This window comes from Gymnogyps californianus, chromosome 8, assembly GCF_018139145.2.
Source record: "Gymnogyps californianus isolate 813 chromosome 8, ASM1813914v2, whole genome shotgun sequence".
NCBI classification, from domain to species: Eukaryota; Metazoa; Chordata; class Aves; order Accipitriformes; family Cathartidae; genus Gymnogyps; species Gymnogyps californianus.
Genome location: NC_059478.1, coordinates 28,993,839 through 29,010,000, shown reverse-complemented (window position 1 = coordinate 29,010,000; position 16,162 = coordinate 28,993,839). Strand labels below are relative to the sequence as shown.

Genomic DNA, 16,162 nt, shown 5'->3' with positions numbered 1-16,162 from the left:
AACTGAAATTGCATCAGCTTCTACCGGGAGAATTCGACCCCATTTTGGCATAACCTATTGTAATCAACCTTAGTTTTGTAGGAAAGGCTGGTAGCAAGTTTTGAGGTTACTGTTAGTAATTAATTTGTTCAATAATAAGTTCTATTGTCATTGGCATTTTAAAGCATAAGGAACACCAGCGGTGCTATAGAAATAATTATTTGTCATCTTTTACTGCTTTCTTCTTTTGCAAGAGATTGACAAATCTGCTTGCTCTATTGAGACAATGTTTTTAGCTGTTCCTGCTTTGAAACTCATGGACATGATAGTTATTTTTATTAAAAATGACACGTTCATAAAACTCATTAAAAGGAGTAGAGTTTAAAATTAGTAAACAAGGACTGACTGAGACTGCTACTTCAATTTACTGCTTCAACGTTGCTTCCAATTTCTGTCTTTATATTGACAGAACCTGCAAATCAAAATGTGGTAGAAATGACCATGTATAGAGAGAAGTATCTGTAGGATAGGTCAAGACAGTCCAGATCTCTGAAGTACACCATGAGACAATGTACCGGTGGAGTATATTGTATATTTATCACCATTCCACCTCTCCATCTACATGCACAATAACTGTATTGGAGGTTTTTGTGTCCCAACAGAGGCAGCAGCAGGAACCACTCTTCTTCCTGTGAGTTTCTACCAAAGTAGCAGTAATCTTCACTGGAGAGAGTTTTTGCAGGACCACCAGTGTCTTACTTTCTCTGAAGCACCTAGCTATGGAAAGTCACTAGCCGTTACAGTCACTGGACGTTACTAGCTAACTGTAAAGTGGCCTCTTGTCTCCTTCTGCATATATGTAGGCTGTTTACCCTCTTAACTCCTCCTCTGTGCTTGATGCTCAGCTAGGCTTTCCTCCAAACCAATTATACATTTTGCCATGTAGTAATAGCACCTTGTGTAAATTAAGCTGTATCCCAGATTTCATAGGAGAGTGTTTTTCCTCTCATTTTTAGAAATCTAATCCCGAGATAACTCCCACTCAACAAGCTGGTTTGAAAATATGCTAAAAAATTGCCTTTGATCAAATTACACTCAACCAGAGTTTTCATTCTCTGCACTTTTGGAGCTTCATCTCGGAGATCCCTTTGTAGCTTCATCAAACACTGTATTGTCACAGAAACATCTCTGAATGACAATGTGTTTGGTGGAGCAGCCCTGCAGCCCGTTTTTGCTTGAGCAGGCAGAGTTCCTCTTTCAGGACTACTCACAAAGGGCACGGTTTGGCATAAGGCAGTAGGTGCTGACGTTCCTGGAGTACTCAATGAAGAAAGAGAAAGAGATACTTCAGATTCAGTTAACAGGAGTGGTCTTATTTAGGTGCTCCAGCTCACCTTGCAGAAACTAAAGTACTCATTTCAGTGCCAAGACGTTATAGAAGGATTACGTTTACTTCATGCCCTGCTGAGAGAAGCTAGCAAGAGCTATTATCAAAGACTCCTTTTCTCCTCAGTCATTTAATAGTAGCAGCTTCTCTTTTATTCTGTGCTCTTGGGAGAGCAGAATAGGAAGTGATAATCTCCTTGGAATACAGCAGACACCTGTTTGATAAGTGGTAATTGCATTATTCCTGGAGGATTATCACAGTGGTGCTTGTTTCTTTGTAATGAAACTCCACTATATAGCAGAGCTTCACTAGAAGATGTATGAAAATCCATTGCAACAGATCGAAGGTGTTTGGGACTCTATAAACAGAGTTTCACTTTAAGTAAGTGTATGGTAAGTGGGCTTGCTGTGTAATAGCAGAGGAAAGCTATGTAAAATTATAGCATCATTTTTGCTTTATATGTGAGTCAGAATGCTTGCTGTTGCTAGAACTTCACTTGGGGTTTGTTCTAGTTGTGTGTAGAGCCTGATATAATAGTCCCAAATGCTTCCTTTAAAAAAAGTGGTATTTAAATAATGTTAAATTAGTCCATAGATAACTTTTAAAATGCTTAGAATGGAGCTAATCTGATCCTCTGTTGGGAATTTTTTGTTTAAGTCCAATAAACTGTTGATAAAACATGGTACCAAGAAAATATTAGTTGAAAAATCTATTTTAGACAGATAACTTCCTCTACCAAACAAGAGACGAGCTGCGTTTTCAATAGCAATCACTGGATTGAATTCCTGTTCTAAACGTAATTACTGCCCAGTGGTCAAAACATAGACCTGAGACAGATTTGTAGCTCTGCAGACTTTACTTATGACATTTAATAAAACACTTTACTTAAGCAACTCAAGCCTTCTTATTTCTAAGAGGAGGCCTGAGATTTAATGCTGAACTTTCATAAACGTCAAAGAAAAGTAGCTACATGGCCTCAGCTGGATTTCAATAGAAACTGGCCACCTTATTTTTGTTAGGTGGCTAAGAAAATCCAGTCTATAATGCTGGGAATGTTTCATGTTTGTCTAGTCCTTAGAGGTCTCCGAATAGAAAGACCCTTTATAAATGCTTAATTCTTCAGTTATTTATGTTCTTTATCTTTTGCTTGTCACACTTGAAACTATCATACGTCAACCAAGCACATTCAATACGTAGTTATACTGAATGAATGAAATTAATGGATTTTTATCTGCAACTGCCCCAACCCACAAATTACCATTTAAGAATACTAAAATATTATTTAGTATTAATACAATTTATTATTTCTAGTTTTGAACCTTTTTCCTTTAATTGAGGAGGTTACGTACTCAGTGCTTTTAATTCTACTGATGTAAAGAGTTAAAGGCCTTTTCATATATTCCAGGTAAGGGAAACAGAAAATAAGAAACAATTATCCTTTTCAGAAGCTCATTTTTAGACGTCAGTAACACCGTGTTTTCAAAAGGCTAACATTGCAAAAATCCAATTCCTTGAAAAGTGATACCCAGTAAGAAGAGGCAGCATAAAAAGCCTATCAGTGCTTGAACCATTTGTTGGAAGCAGTGTTGCTAGCACAACTGCTTGAACTCTGCCAAGGAATTATATAGTGCTGGAAACATATCCAGGCAGTCTTCTGTTTGCCATCCACAGCGTTGTACAATGCTAGAAAGTAAATGGCATCCCACCATAGACCAGAAACGTGCCAAGTATTTGGCTGATACTCTTTGTGAATGCAAAGCAGTTCCCAAGATGTATCTGTGAATATCTGTGGGCAATATGTGATCTGGATGAATCAAATTGATTGTTGGTTTATACTGTTGCTTATTATTTCACTTACAATTGTTTCTTACCTTAAATATCTGTTTAACGGGTTTGTATCTCTTCTGAATAGCAAAAAATAGGCTATTTGTGATCAGACTTAGAACAAACAATATTATTATACCATCTTCTATGGCAATTAACACAGTTACTTAAAGAAAATATCAGAAACATAATAGACACTGTGTTTCAACACAGAAGCCAGCAAATGAAACAGGACAATGTTAGTACCTTGATTACTTTTCAGCCCTTACACTATGAAGAATTTTGAGGAAAGGAAATATAGGAAGACAGGTTAACTCTGTTTAGTGTTTTTGCAATTGTTATGAGTGGGAATCCATGTTAAGTGCAGCTGAATTTTTCACAGTTGCCATTAGAGTATCAAAAGTAAGAGTAAGCAGTATCACAAAATACCATAACCAGACTGCAAAGCACGTGATGGTCCTCAGAGAACTGATGGATGGGTGGATGCTAGTGCTTTCCCGCATTTTCAGGTAGTAGAGGGATTCTTGTCCTTTTTCTTACAGACCTTTTCTTTTGTTTACCTTGGTCCTCATCTCATTTGGCAACGTGAAATGGGTGAATGCTTTGACTCCTGGTATTTGTTGTCACCCAAAGGCAGTCTCTCTCTAGCTTAAGAAAGTTGGGAATCCCAGTTTATCTATGAATAACACTCTATTAGTCGTCATAGATCTTGTTTTGGTGAGAGAATGTTTATTTTCAGTTCCTGAGACATTCAGAAATGTACAGTGAGTTATGAGCTGTTCGCGGGCATGTATGTTTTATAGATCAGTTCACACAGGTGTACTTATTAATAAACTCACTTAACCAATTTACATGCATAGGTTTTAACCACTTAGTAATTAGTGAAAGCATTGCCGAGGAACTGGAAATTTGGGAAATGTGTCATTATTTGCATATCAGTATAAAGCAGTTACTAAATTAAAGAGTGCACGTTGTGACAAACATGAAGCTCCTTTACTGTTGCTTTGTCAGTGCACATTAACATCAACTTGATGTGAAAGCCTGGCTTTCTCTGCATGAACTAAAAATCCTAAGGCAGAAGTACACAATGAATCACCCAGAGTTTGGAGCCTAGCATACTGAATTGCCTTGGGGTTCAGACTGAGGAAAGAAAAAACTGATGTAAAAGACCATTGAGAAAACGTATCAGTGGAAAGTAATTAACTCAAGATCCACAATTAGCCTCATGGTCTATACTTAACTGTGTTCCAGGTCTTTCAGCGTTTATTTAATTCTGTTACCCTGTGTTTCAAATAGCTGCAAATGGCTTGGCAGATTTTTCATCCTTTTTAATATTTACAGTTTTTGTCTAAGAAGAAGAATGAGCTCTGTAAGTGATCACGGGTATTTATTTCAGTCTCTCAAGTATATCTCTTTCTTAGTAGAATCTGTTGTACAAAGAAATATGATTTTCCTTTTGTTTCCTTCAAATAAATTTGTGGTTTGAAGCAACATTAAGTACTACAGTATCTGTCCTTCTGCTTTAATTCCGAACTTGCCTAACTAGGCTTAACCAAATGAGAAATAATCAAAACCAGGGGTAATTTTCTCTTTCATTCAGCTAGCAAATGAGAGTGATAGAGTCACAGTAATACGGCTGGTGATTAACACCAACCGTAGCAAAAATTGGCATGTGTGTTCAACCAGCGTACCGGAGCTGGATGTTCCCAGAGGACTGGGCGCAACTTTTTCTCAAGCTTGTACAGAAACTCTCAGTAGTGTTTTGTGAAGCTTGCTTTATCGTGGTTGTCACTAGGACTCCAGCATCCCTCATCTGGTGTCTGAAAGACACGAGTGGCCTGCTCACTGTGCCATGGACTCCAGCCTTCCTCCTCCCACCCCGTGTGCTGTTTATCCACAAGTCGATTCCAGAGCATCTTCACCGTGCTGCTGCCTTCAGCACGTTGTATAAAGAACTCCCAGGGTTGTGCCTTTATACTGCAGCAGAAAGAATAAGATACGTACGTTTAATATGCAGCCTTTTGGAATAAACTGCAGAAGAATTTTAGAGAATTAAGCAAAGCAATCCCTTAATCCTAAAGAATTTATCAAATTTTTAAAATTTATTAATATTAAAGACACTTTTTTTCAGTTCAGATCTTTTTTAACGTTTGGGTTCTGTGTTTTAACTCTATAGCATTCCTTTGTGATTGTAATCTTCATTATAGTTCAAAGATCTACCATGGGAACATCGCTGAAATCCTTGGAATGAATTTCCTACAACCTGTGTTGACAGGTTTAAATTACGTACTCTGACACTGTTCTTGCGGCTGGATTAGAAACTTTTTTTCAAGTTAAACCTGCGATAAGTAATTGTCACAGCGCGCTGGCACAATGCTAATTTGAAGTGACATGTCCAAACCGGCCTCAGTAACATGAAGAACCCTAACAGGTGTGAGGGGTGGATCTTCCCATGGGCCCTGCTGAACTTCTAACAGGGGAAAAATAGTAGAAAAAGTGAAATGAACCTTGAATAAAGCTGTCAGCAGTAATTATCTCAACAACACTTTGTGAGGAGTTAAAATAAGCATTGCTGATTTATAACCTGAACACACTCCACCCTAGAGATTTTTTTTTATCCAGTTAGTGTTTAAAATGAAACGTTGAATACCTGTCAAGATTTTTTTTTTTTTTAATTGAAGATGCATAATGAAAATGAAGTTATTTTCCAGAGGAAGTTAATTTCAAGGGCTGTCAAATTTTTTAAACTCTTCTGTTCCTTTTAATATTTGTACAATAGTTTAATAAAACAAACAAACCTGGAGCATACTTGGCTCTTTTTCCCAGCTAATGCTATTTGATGTCAAAAGACGAAGTGACTAATGTAGACTTACATCCACTTTCTATTGTTGTTCAAGCAGGGGTAAGGGTTTACGTGATAGTAGATGAGCTTTGGTTGGTTGATTTATTTTTTTAAATTATGTACTAAACATGAGTAGCAATGTCTTGTTGACCAGTATAGACTGAAGAGAGCTCTTCAGTTCTGTATAGTAAATCTCTGAGTCTCGTAACTAATTTCATAGTACAAAAAAGCCCTCGTTTCAGTAAATTTAAAAAAAAAAAAGCATTTGATAGAATTTTTTTTTTTTTTAATTGGAATGTACCTTCATTTTACAGTGGGATACTTGCTTGTTGTTGCTGTGGTAACACTTGTTTTATGTATACAATGTATTTCAGTATGGATAGAAGTAATTTTACAGTCGGTTACTAATGAAAGAATACTTGCTAGCTTTGAGAAAAGAGCAAAGCAAAAGATTAACATTAATTCACAGAAAACCTTTAATCCCTTGAAGTTTTAAACATTACTTTTAAACATGAACATGTGTGAATTCTTAAATCATATATCACTTTGACTTTGTGAGATTATACTGAAAACAAGATGGATTATTTAATGTATAATTATACAGCGATAAGTGATGGATTTGGCAGTGTTGAGGACCTGTTTGTTCCCAAGGAATTTAGTGAGGGTTTGTCTGAGCACAACAGGCTGCCCACACATTGTTAATAATGCTTGGTTAAACACTGAGAACTAGAGCCATGGCAAGAACAACCTAATATGAATGATCTCTCATGTCATAGCATCATTTTTCTTGAAATGATGAGACTCTGAGTATCCTCAGAAATAGCATGAGCTGCTTGGGAGTCCACCACCTCCTTCCTGTGTGGATTGGTTTCAATGTGTTTGGGTCTCCAGCCAGGAAAGAGCGTGGAGCCATCTGATATTCTCTGGAGAATCCCCCAAAACTGTGGAAGAGTCCCCACACTTAATTTCCGCTGCTTCAATATTCATCTTCAAGGGCTGTGCTAGATGCATTTAGAAACCACTATTTTCTTCAACTGTTTGTATAATGGAAAACTTCCCACTCTTACATTTCAAGTGTGGAAGCAAAACTTTCTCTGCCATCATTCACATGCTCTACCTCTCCCTGCCTTTTACACTTTGGTTTTTCCCATGTGCCACATTAACTGCTATCTCCCTTTCGCCACACAAATATTCCTTGCTTTATGTTTTGATTGCTTCTTTGATCTCAAAAAGGATAGGTTACAAAAGAAAAATGGAAACGCTAGTGAGCTGGGAGCAGCAGCCTCAGCTGTGGAGCAGCCTGACCAGTCTTGCTCCAATGGTAAGCAGAATAACTTCTTTTCTAGGTGTTTCAAATAGATTGTTTTATAATTTGTTCCTGTGTCTGTCTGGGGAGTAATGTTAGGTTGAACTGGTCTGCAGTCCCCTAGATCACCCTGAGATTCTGACTTAAATACCTGAGGTCTGAGGCATAGATCTGTGCCTTCATCTAGCCCTGCTGTAAAGGTATTTCTCTCTGATTTCCTATTCTGCACAGTTAGTATGGTAATCTTTTTGAACTGGGAAATTTGTCTACTGAGGAGAGATAGGTGACGTCTTGTTAGGCTAGGAGAAATGAACTTGTTTGAATTCTTCTGAGATCTGCTCATCAAGAAGAAGGGATTAGCAATGATGAATATACCTTGTAGACATCTAAACTGAAGTTTGTCTAGACTAAGCAGTGAGAGAATTTCTCACTTATCACAATGTTACCTACCCTGGCTGAATGGATAGAGAATGGACTGAACCTGGACATACGGAAAGGCTCCTTCGCAGGAGCCATGCTATTCAGCCAAGATGTAGAAAACTGATTAATTGTTTTGTCTTACTACCTTACTGCTCTTGGTGCACTTGGGCTATGAAAGTGTTTGATCCCTAATATGCCTAGTATCCAAACTCAGCCAGTAGTACTGTATGCATATAGAGTATAATAGAAAAACTAGGACAGAAACGTTCCTTCTCAAACTTCATATAGTTGTCTTCAAAAAAGACCAGATTTTTTTTCCCTAGCTTCAGGAAAATGCGTACATACAAACATCTGTAGTGTCATTGACACTTATCATACTCAGGGAATTAGCTTATGCTATAACAAGAAGTCAAATAACAGAAGAGTAAGTTTAATATGAAAACTGAAATGCTTGCTATAAAGCTCCTTCCTCACCCCTCTATCCTTACCCCTCCTCTTACCTGATGAGGGGAGAAAAGCATCGTAGTAATTACTCCAAGAAGAAAAAGGATCAAATTATATGGAAGTGAAATTTTCACAGTGGAGCCACCTGTCAGTCATTGAGTATTTTGCTACAGGCACCTCTGTCTTAGGTTATTTTGAATAATCGAGCATGGTGTGTTATGAAATGTACTCGGTCATGTTTGTTTCTTTATACATTAGCCATGTATCAGTGAGTAAACCAGTAAATGAGAAAGCTAAGCAACTCACATTTTGAGCACAGTGAAAGGGCTGTCACATGGAGTATTTGAACCAGGATTAGGTTTCAGTCTGTAGGCAACAGTGCGTTCATTTCTGATTAAGAATTTTTGTGTGTGATCTGTGTATTGTAAATCTCCATGTGTTTACTGCAGCCTGCTATGCAACCTCTAGAAAGAGCTCTTGTTCAGCTGATGAACTCCTGATTCATAGGAGAATGAACCTTGGGGTTCATTGGGTTGAAATGGGCTATCATTTCCATTTTTGTTAATGTATTTGTTTCTAACATGAAACCGCAGCTGGCTAATACTGACAAGCTAGTTATGGCCAAAGTACTAAATAGGAGCCACAAATGTCTGCTAGATTTCAGAGTTGGTATATACTGTAATAATAATTATCGAGGGTGGTTAGAAGTTTGTAGTTGTGGTAGAATTCCTCTTGTTAAAACAGCTCTGATTCAAAGACTATTCAAGCTTAGCATGAACTTCTGGTTTTAATTAATTAGATAACTTTTCACTCACAATGACTTTACAACGTTTTTAATAATACTCTGAATGTTGCTCTCATACTGCTATTGTTTCCAGCGCAAAAGGAAGGTTTTTGGGTTTCAAGATGTTTGTATAATCTCTATCGAAATTTGACTTCACAGGATGAGTAATAATATTTTTGGCATATTTTTCTGGAGATAATCTTCTCTTACTACTTAAGCAGAGCACTGGTTGTACAATGATAACAGTGAAGGCATAAAACATTCTCAAACCAATACTGAGATACGAGAGCTACTGCACTTACTGACTTGTGGAGGTTGTTTATCCAGCCAGAACTCCGTATTATGATATGTGCTAACAGCAGGTTTATCTTCAGCAGAGATACTCTGTGGGCTTGATTTTTCCCCTTGTCGAGCAAAAGGAAAAAACGGGCATTGCCAGTTTTCACCAGAATTAACACCCAGAACGTTAAGTATAATTCTGGAATTGATTGGATGGGGTGCTCTAAAGATGCTGTATTACAGAGAGACAAATGGGAAAGGCACTGCACTGGGTGGAGCGCCTCATTCTCTTGGGCTAATTACGAGAGCTACAGCAAACAGAAATTAGAGATGCCAGTTTGAAAGATTTGGGATTAGGTAATCTGAGTGTTCCTTAACTGCTTTAGATTATAAAAACCAAAAGGCTAAATTATGCACTTTGTATGCTAAATCCGCCCACCCCCCACATTTGAATATATGCAAGTTTTAATTCTACCTGTTCAACATTATAGAGTCTGAAAGGATGCATTAGAAAGCATGCACCTTCTTGGCAATTATGCATGGAGTGACATCTTTGGGAAGGTTTCTTTCTGTGGCTTCTTCCATCCAGCTGTGCTAGTGAGTGCAGCTGGAAAGCTGGAACTTTAATTTTACCTAACTATTTTTCAGGATGCCAGAACAGGAGGGCAGGTTATTAAGACTTCCTTTTGCCTAATATGCTACAAGCTGACCTTGAGCAGGACTGGGAATTAGTCTGCTTTTTATGGGAGACTTATGAAGGAGAGTCGAGTATTGGAAAACATGCTTTTTTTTGTACACCAGAATTTTGTTTGCTTACCTTATCTCTGAGTATTAAAGGCAGAAGACATAGATTATTTTCCTTTACTTCAGGAGGAAATCACACTATGAGAATTCCCCCATTTAGTTTTCTATTGAAGTGGATTATATACAGCCAAATATAATTCTGCATTAGAAGTACAGCTAATTGAATAATTTGACGGATTCATAGCAGTCAAGTAATACAGAAATTACATTTTGTTTTATGATCTTTTTACTTTATATTACAAATCCAGCAGGTTTGTCCACTGCAAGGTTTTTGTTCTGGTTTAGATTTACCGCTGTCAGTTAATGCCTGTTGCTTCACTTGCTGTGCATGAACAAGTGAAATCTAGCATCATTGATAGACTCCTCTCTTTTGCATATGGATCAAGTGTTCTGTGAATTTTTTTCTGATGCTTTTTAAGGTTTATAGTTTGACCTTTGAATTTCTGGGAGCAAATGATCAAGAATCTCTAGTTTATGTCCAAAAAATGATATTAGAAAAGAAAATATTTTGCCATGGAAAAATATCACTCCAGTGAGTTGGAAAGGATTCTTCATTTGAGTAGCTCAAACAATAAAGATAGTTACCCTGTTACAGTGACTGAAATTGTTTCTCATTTTAAGTGGTCTCTTAAACAGTCAAAAGCTGTTTTTTAAAATTGACAACTACCAGATGATACAGCTGAAGGGCTATATTTAATAACTTGCCCTGGTTAACAGGAACAGTGGTGAGTACCTGTATGTTTAGGTAGGTGCGTTAATGTACATTAAAGCAAACCAAACAAGCAGAACTCCCACACACTCCAAAACATCAAAACTCTCACTGCTCTTGTAGCAATCAAATACTTAACAAAGAGCACAAAATAAGTCAATATTCCTACTTTCCTTAAACATTTTCACTTATGCTTGCTTGTTTTCAATGGTTCTTGTTAAAAGAGCTACATCCTTTTAGAGAAAAGGGATCCCTTGATGACAAGTATCCTGTGAACAGCACAACTTCTCAAGTCATGCCAAAGCAGGTCCATTATGTATCTGTGGCTCTCAGCTTCTGCAAGGTGACATGTTTTGCAGGCTTGTCTTGCCTACTGCACCTGTAAAACTCTGGAGTTCCTGGGGAAGTTTCCTGCTGTTGATGACTGTGGTAGGGAGTTTGATTTGCTCCAGAACTGGCTGATATGGAAGCTGTTCTACTAAAGATCACTGACTCTCGGCAGCAATTCGACAGGTCATTCTCCATCTCATCCTTCTGGAAAGGCCATACTTTGCAACGATAAGCACTAAGAGGTTAATAACAGGCCTAATGGATAAGTCTGTAAATGATGTGCTTCAAGGGCCTGCCTGTTTTCCTACCGTAATTTATTTTCTGAAGTATGTTCTGACTTAAATACAGGCAGCTTAGTGGCAAGAAGAGTTGTCTTAGTGTTTTATTCAGATTACTGGATTGCTAGAGAGACTTGTGTCTGTATTTACATGGAGCGAAGAGTGAGCGTTTCCAAAATGACTGTGATTAGTTGAGGATGAGGAAGAAGGTCCAGTTCTTTACAGGTTGTTGCTTTAAGCTGGCCACTTTGGATGTCCAACTATATTCTGTAAGGTATTAGAAAGCTCTTAGAGCTTGCCTTCATACTTTCCTTATTAGATACGGTTGCCATTAGAAGTGGCTGAATATGAGGAAGACTAATTTGTCATATCCAGTTACTGCTTTCCTGATGCAGTACACAGAGCTTGTATCAGCATTTCTCAGTGGAGAGAGTTCTGCAGCTGCAGTTCTCTGCTGGTATCATTCCTTCACGTTCCTACTGTTTATCTTGCTCAGGTCTTCAGTGTCTTGATTTAATATCTCTGGACTGAGTTTGCTCCTTCCTTTGTAATTTCAGAAGTCTGCAAGAGTGGGAATTAAGTTGTGCCAACAAACTCTTTCTACAAGATTGCAAGCTTGTGAGATTATGGGCTCGTAATTTTTCCTGTTATTCTGAGCATGCGACGGCAGCACTCTGGAGTTACATGCTCTCAATGATTTCTTTCCCTGCTGCAGACATATTTGTATCATGAAATATTTGAATAGTCTTTTTAGATTGTTCTAAAGGATATTTCTAGAAGCTTCTACATAAAAATGATACTTTCTAACAGGAAGAATAATCTATTGTTTAAAGCGCCTGGTCTCGCTCCAGATTTGGCAATTATTTCTAGGTTGATCTGGAAAGTTCTTGGCAAAGAATCCTGCATGTTCAGATCAGATCAGAAAAGATCTTGCTTAACTTTATCCCCCAATTATTAATGCTGGCAATTGAAATACAAATAATCTTACACTGAACGTTTACAAATAAATTCAGTGTCTTAGTGTTGGAAAGCACAAGTGAGCATTAGACTAATTTTTTTTTTTCTCCCTAAATTGTAAGGTTTGGTAGCGGTCTTTCTTTTAGTAGTTAAAATATATTTCAAGTATCCTTTGTACACTTTTAGTCCAGGTTGCACCATTATCTTTTTGCATACGAGTAGCAATCTGTTCAATATCTCTGCTGTCTCCTAAAAGGACTCTCCTGCTGCCACTCTCCCTGGAATATTTCAAGGCTTCAATTTTATTGTCCTTCTGCTTAAAAAGCTATAGGAAGCCAAATAGGAGACAACTTAAACTTTCAACAAGCACAAGCAGTCTATACACAGTGTTGGACAAGAGATCTGGCTTTTCAGTAACCATCTTAAGTTACTTTTTGCAAGTCGTTTTGCCTATTTCTGATTCTGTTTCACTTTCCACCTCATGTACCTTTCGGCTGTGAGACCTTTTGAGTAGGAATTTGCACATGTGTACATTTACTGCCTAGAAAAATGGACTAACCTTATTTATTTTTGCTTTAATGTATTATTTCATAATCTATGTCTAGCTCATTATTCGTGCCAAGAGTCCTGCATCTGTGTCTTTCAATGTCTCTTCTAGTGCACTTGAAAGCCATCCAATTCAAGCTATAGTACTCGCATAATGGTGAGTTTCATGCAGAACAAGAAAATATTCTGAAAAGTTAGTGACTTTCGCGTTTTTGCACAATCAGATGGGTTCGTGAGTTGAGAATACGGGTAATCAGGTACTCAGGTTACAAACCGGCATTTTCAGTTTTGGAGTTGGTAAAAAGATTTTGTCCGTTCCCATGGGAAGATGGCTGCGACACAGTGATTTGTGTATCTAATGTACTGCAGCTCTGATTGGGAGTAGGCAGAAGCAGTATTTAGAAAGAAAAAACTCTCCAAGAGCAGCCTGACATCTAAACAGTTCTTGCCACTGAGACACTTCAGTGGGTGCTCCCATCGGTAAATTGGCCCGCGTTCAAAATATTTGTAGAAGTTGAGGTTTGCTATCCATGGCAAACTGAGCTGTGGAACTGGGGCTGCCTGGAAAGTAATCTTTTGCTTAGTGTTGATGTTTTTGTGACTTCCAAAATAAAGATTAAACTTTCTGGTGCAAGTCTCTCTTGAGAGAGGACTCTCTTTTTTATCTTAGAATGAAGATGATAACTTAATTCTAGAGAAACGTTCATGCTGCTAGACTACTTTGAAATGAAAGACAGAGCTTCTATTTGTCCTAGCCTTTCCTTTGCAAAAACTTTTCAAAAAAAGCCAAAGGGGACAGCGATTTCTCACACAAATGTGCACAAAACCCCAACATTCCAGCAACTGTCTGGAGAGTCGGATGAAATGTGCTCTGATGTTGAACCCCTTTTGCTGTTAGCTCATTTTTGAGAGACGCTTTGACACTATAATATGGGGTTGCAAATTGGAATTGCAACACCCTGCTATTGGGCCAAGTGATGAAGCAGCACAGTAACTGCTTGCTTGATCTTACCACTCTTTCTTTAATGTGTATGTAAAAGATATCAGGAGCCTTTCCAGGCATCTGTCAGGGTATTTGATGCTGTTAGATAGGGAACTTCAGTCTGTGTGTGGTTAGTGCGTGTGTGTGTGTGTATGTTTTACCAGTATTTTATATAGTGTGGTAACTACAAGGCGAAGTTTCAGGTTTTATAACAGTTGGGGTTTGTTTATTATTAAAAGCTTATAAAAATACTTATTAAACTGGTGGATTATTACGGAGAATAAAGTTCTTATGCTCTTGTCACAGGTGTTTCATAGGTAATTGGTCTTGACCTGTATGTCATCTTTAATATTTCATTTGCTCTAGAGTATTATTACTCACTTCCTTTAAGACGATAGCTAGGCTTTTTATGCAGCTAAACTTCTGTTTAACCTTGCTATGAGAATGTGACAGTAGGCTAGTTCAGACAGGTTAACATTCATTTGGTAACCAGCCTGCTTAATTAGCCTGCTTCAACCTGCAGCAAATTAAATCTTTGTGAGTTCTAGCAGACAAGTGATAAAGTCATTCTGAATTATGTATAAAAATAAATGGGGTATGTTGTGGTTTAACCCCAGCCAGCAACTAAGCACCACACAGCCGCTCGCTCACTCCCCCCCCGCGGTGGGATGGGGGAGAGAATCAGAGGAGTAAAAGTGAGAAAACTCGTGGGTTGAGATGAAGACAGTTTAATGGGTAAAGCAAAAGCCACGCACGCAAGCAAGGCAAAACAAGGAATTCATTCACTACTTCCCATCAGCAGGCAGGTGTTCAGGCATCTCCAGGAAAGCAGGGCTCCATCATGCGAAACGGTTACTTGGGAAGACAAACGCCATCACTCCGAACGTCCCCCCCTTCCTTCTTCTTCCCCCAGCTTTATATGCTGAGCATGACATCGTATGGTATGGAATATCCCTTTGGTCACTTGGGGTCAGCTGTCCCGGCTGTGTCTCTTCCCAACTTCTTGTGCACCCCCAGCCTACTCACTGGTGGGGTGGTATGAGGAGCAGAAAAGGCCTTGGCTCTGTGTAAGCACTGCTCAGTAATAACAAAAACATCTCCCTGTATTATCAAGACTGTTTCCAGCATAAATCCAAAACATAGCTCCATACTAGCTACTATGAAGAAAATTAACTCTATCCCAGCCAAAACCAGCACAGGGTATTTTCAGTGCTCATGGCAGTAAATTAAATTTAAGGCTTATGATTTAGTCTTCGATTTTTATTGCGGATGATTGAAATTTATTTTACCTTAATATGTTTACAATCTAATTAGGAGGATGCTGTATTTCTGAAATATATAATGTAAGTCTCTCATTCTGTGCCCTGCTGTCCTGGTTTTGGCTGGGATAGAGCTAATTTTCTTCTTAGTAGCTGGTACAGTGCTGCGTTTTGGATTTAGCATGAGAATAATGTTGATAACACACTGATGTTTTAGTTGTTGCTAAGTAGCGCTTATCTTAAGTTAAGGATTTTCAGTTTCCCATGCTCTGCCAGCAAGCAGGTGTGCAAGAAGCTGGGAGGGAGCAGAGCCGGGGCAGCTGACCTGAACCTGCCAAAGGGATATTCCATACCATAGAATGTCATGCCCAGTATATAAACGGGGGGGAGTTGGCCAGGAGGTGCGGATTGCTGCTTGGGCATCGGTCAGCAGGTGGTGAGCAATTGCATTGTGCATCGCTTGTCTTTTCTTGGGTTTTATTTCTCTCTCTTTTTTTTTTTTTTTTTGTTATATTCCTTTTCATTACAATTATTATTATTACTATATTGTTGTTATTATTATTAGTTAGTATTATATTTTATTTTACTTTAGTTATTAAACCGTTCTTATCTCAACCCACGAGTTTTACCTTTTTTTCCGATTCTCCTCCCCATCCCACTGGGGGCGGGGAGGGAGGGAGGGAAGTGGCTGCGTGGTGCTTAGTTGCTGACTGGGGTTAAACCATGACACCTGCAAAAATAGTAATCGTTTTTATAGGATCTAGAAAATCTTTTTCTGTCCTCTCTGTGTTTCTTCTGAAGGAACCATTAGAAACAATATTTTAAACATACGGCCAGAACTATCTTCCTCCATGTCACTAAGAATTGTACAGCATCAAATATTTTGTCATTGCCAAAATGAATCAGCTGTCTTTATTTAAGAGCTGTTCACACTGTAAATTTAGCCCACGTGTTATCAAGATAGGACTTAGGTGCTTCTGAAGATTCTACTTGTGGTCATCAACCTCACTTGACCAGGACTGACACACTTTC

The 16,162-nt window shown here is 38.3% G+C and overlaps 1 protein-coding gene across 1 annotated transcript in view; it reads left to right on the top strand.

The window, feature by feature from the left end:
• The window catches only part of FAF1 (Fas associated factor 1), a 174,469-nt gene that overhangs the window by 96,632 nt on the left and 61,675 nt on the right, over positions 1-16,162 (top strand). The window lies entirely within an intron of this gene.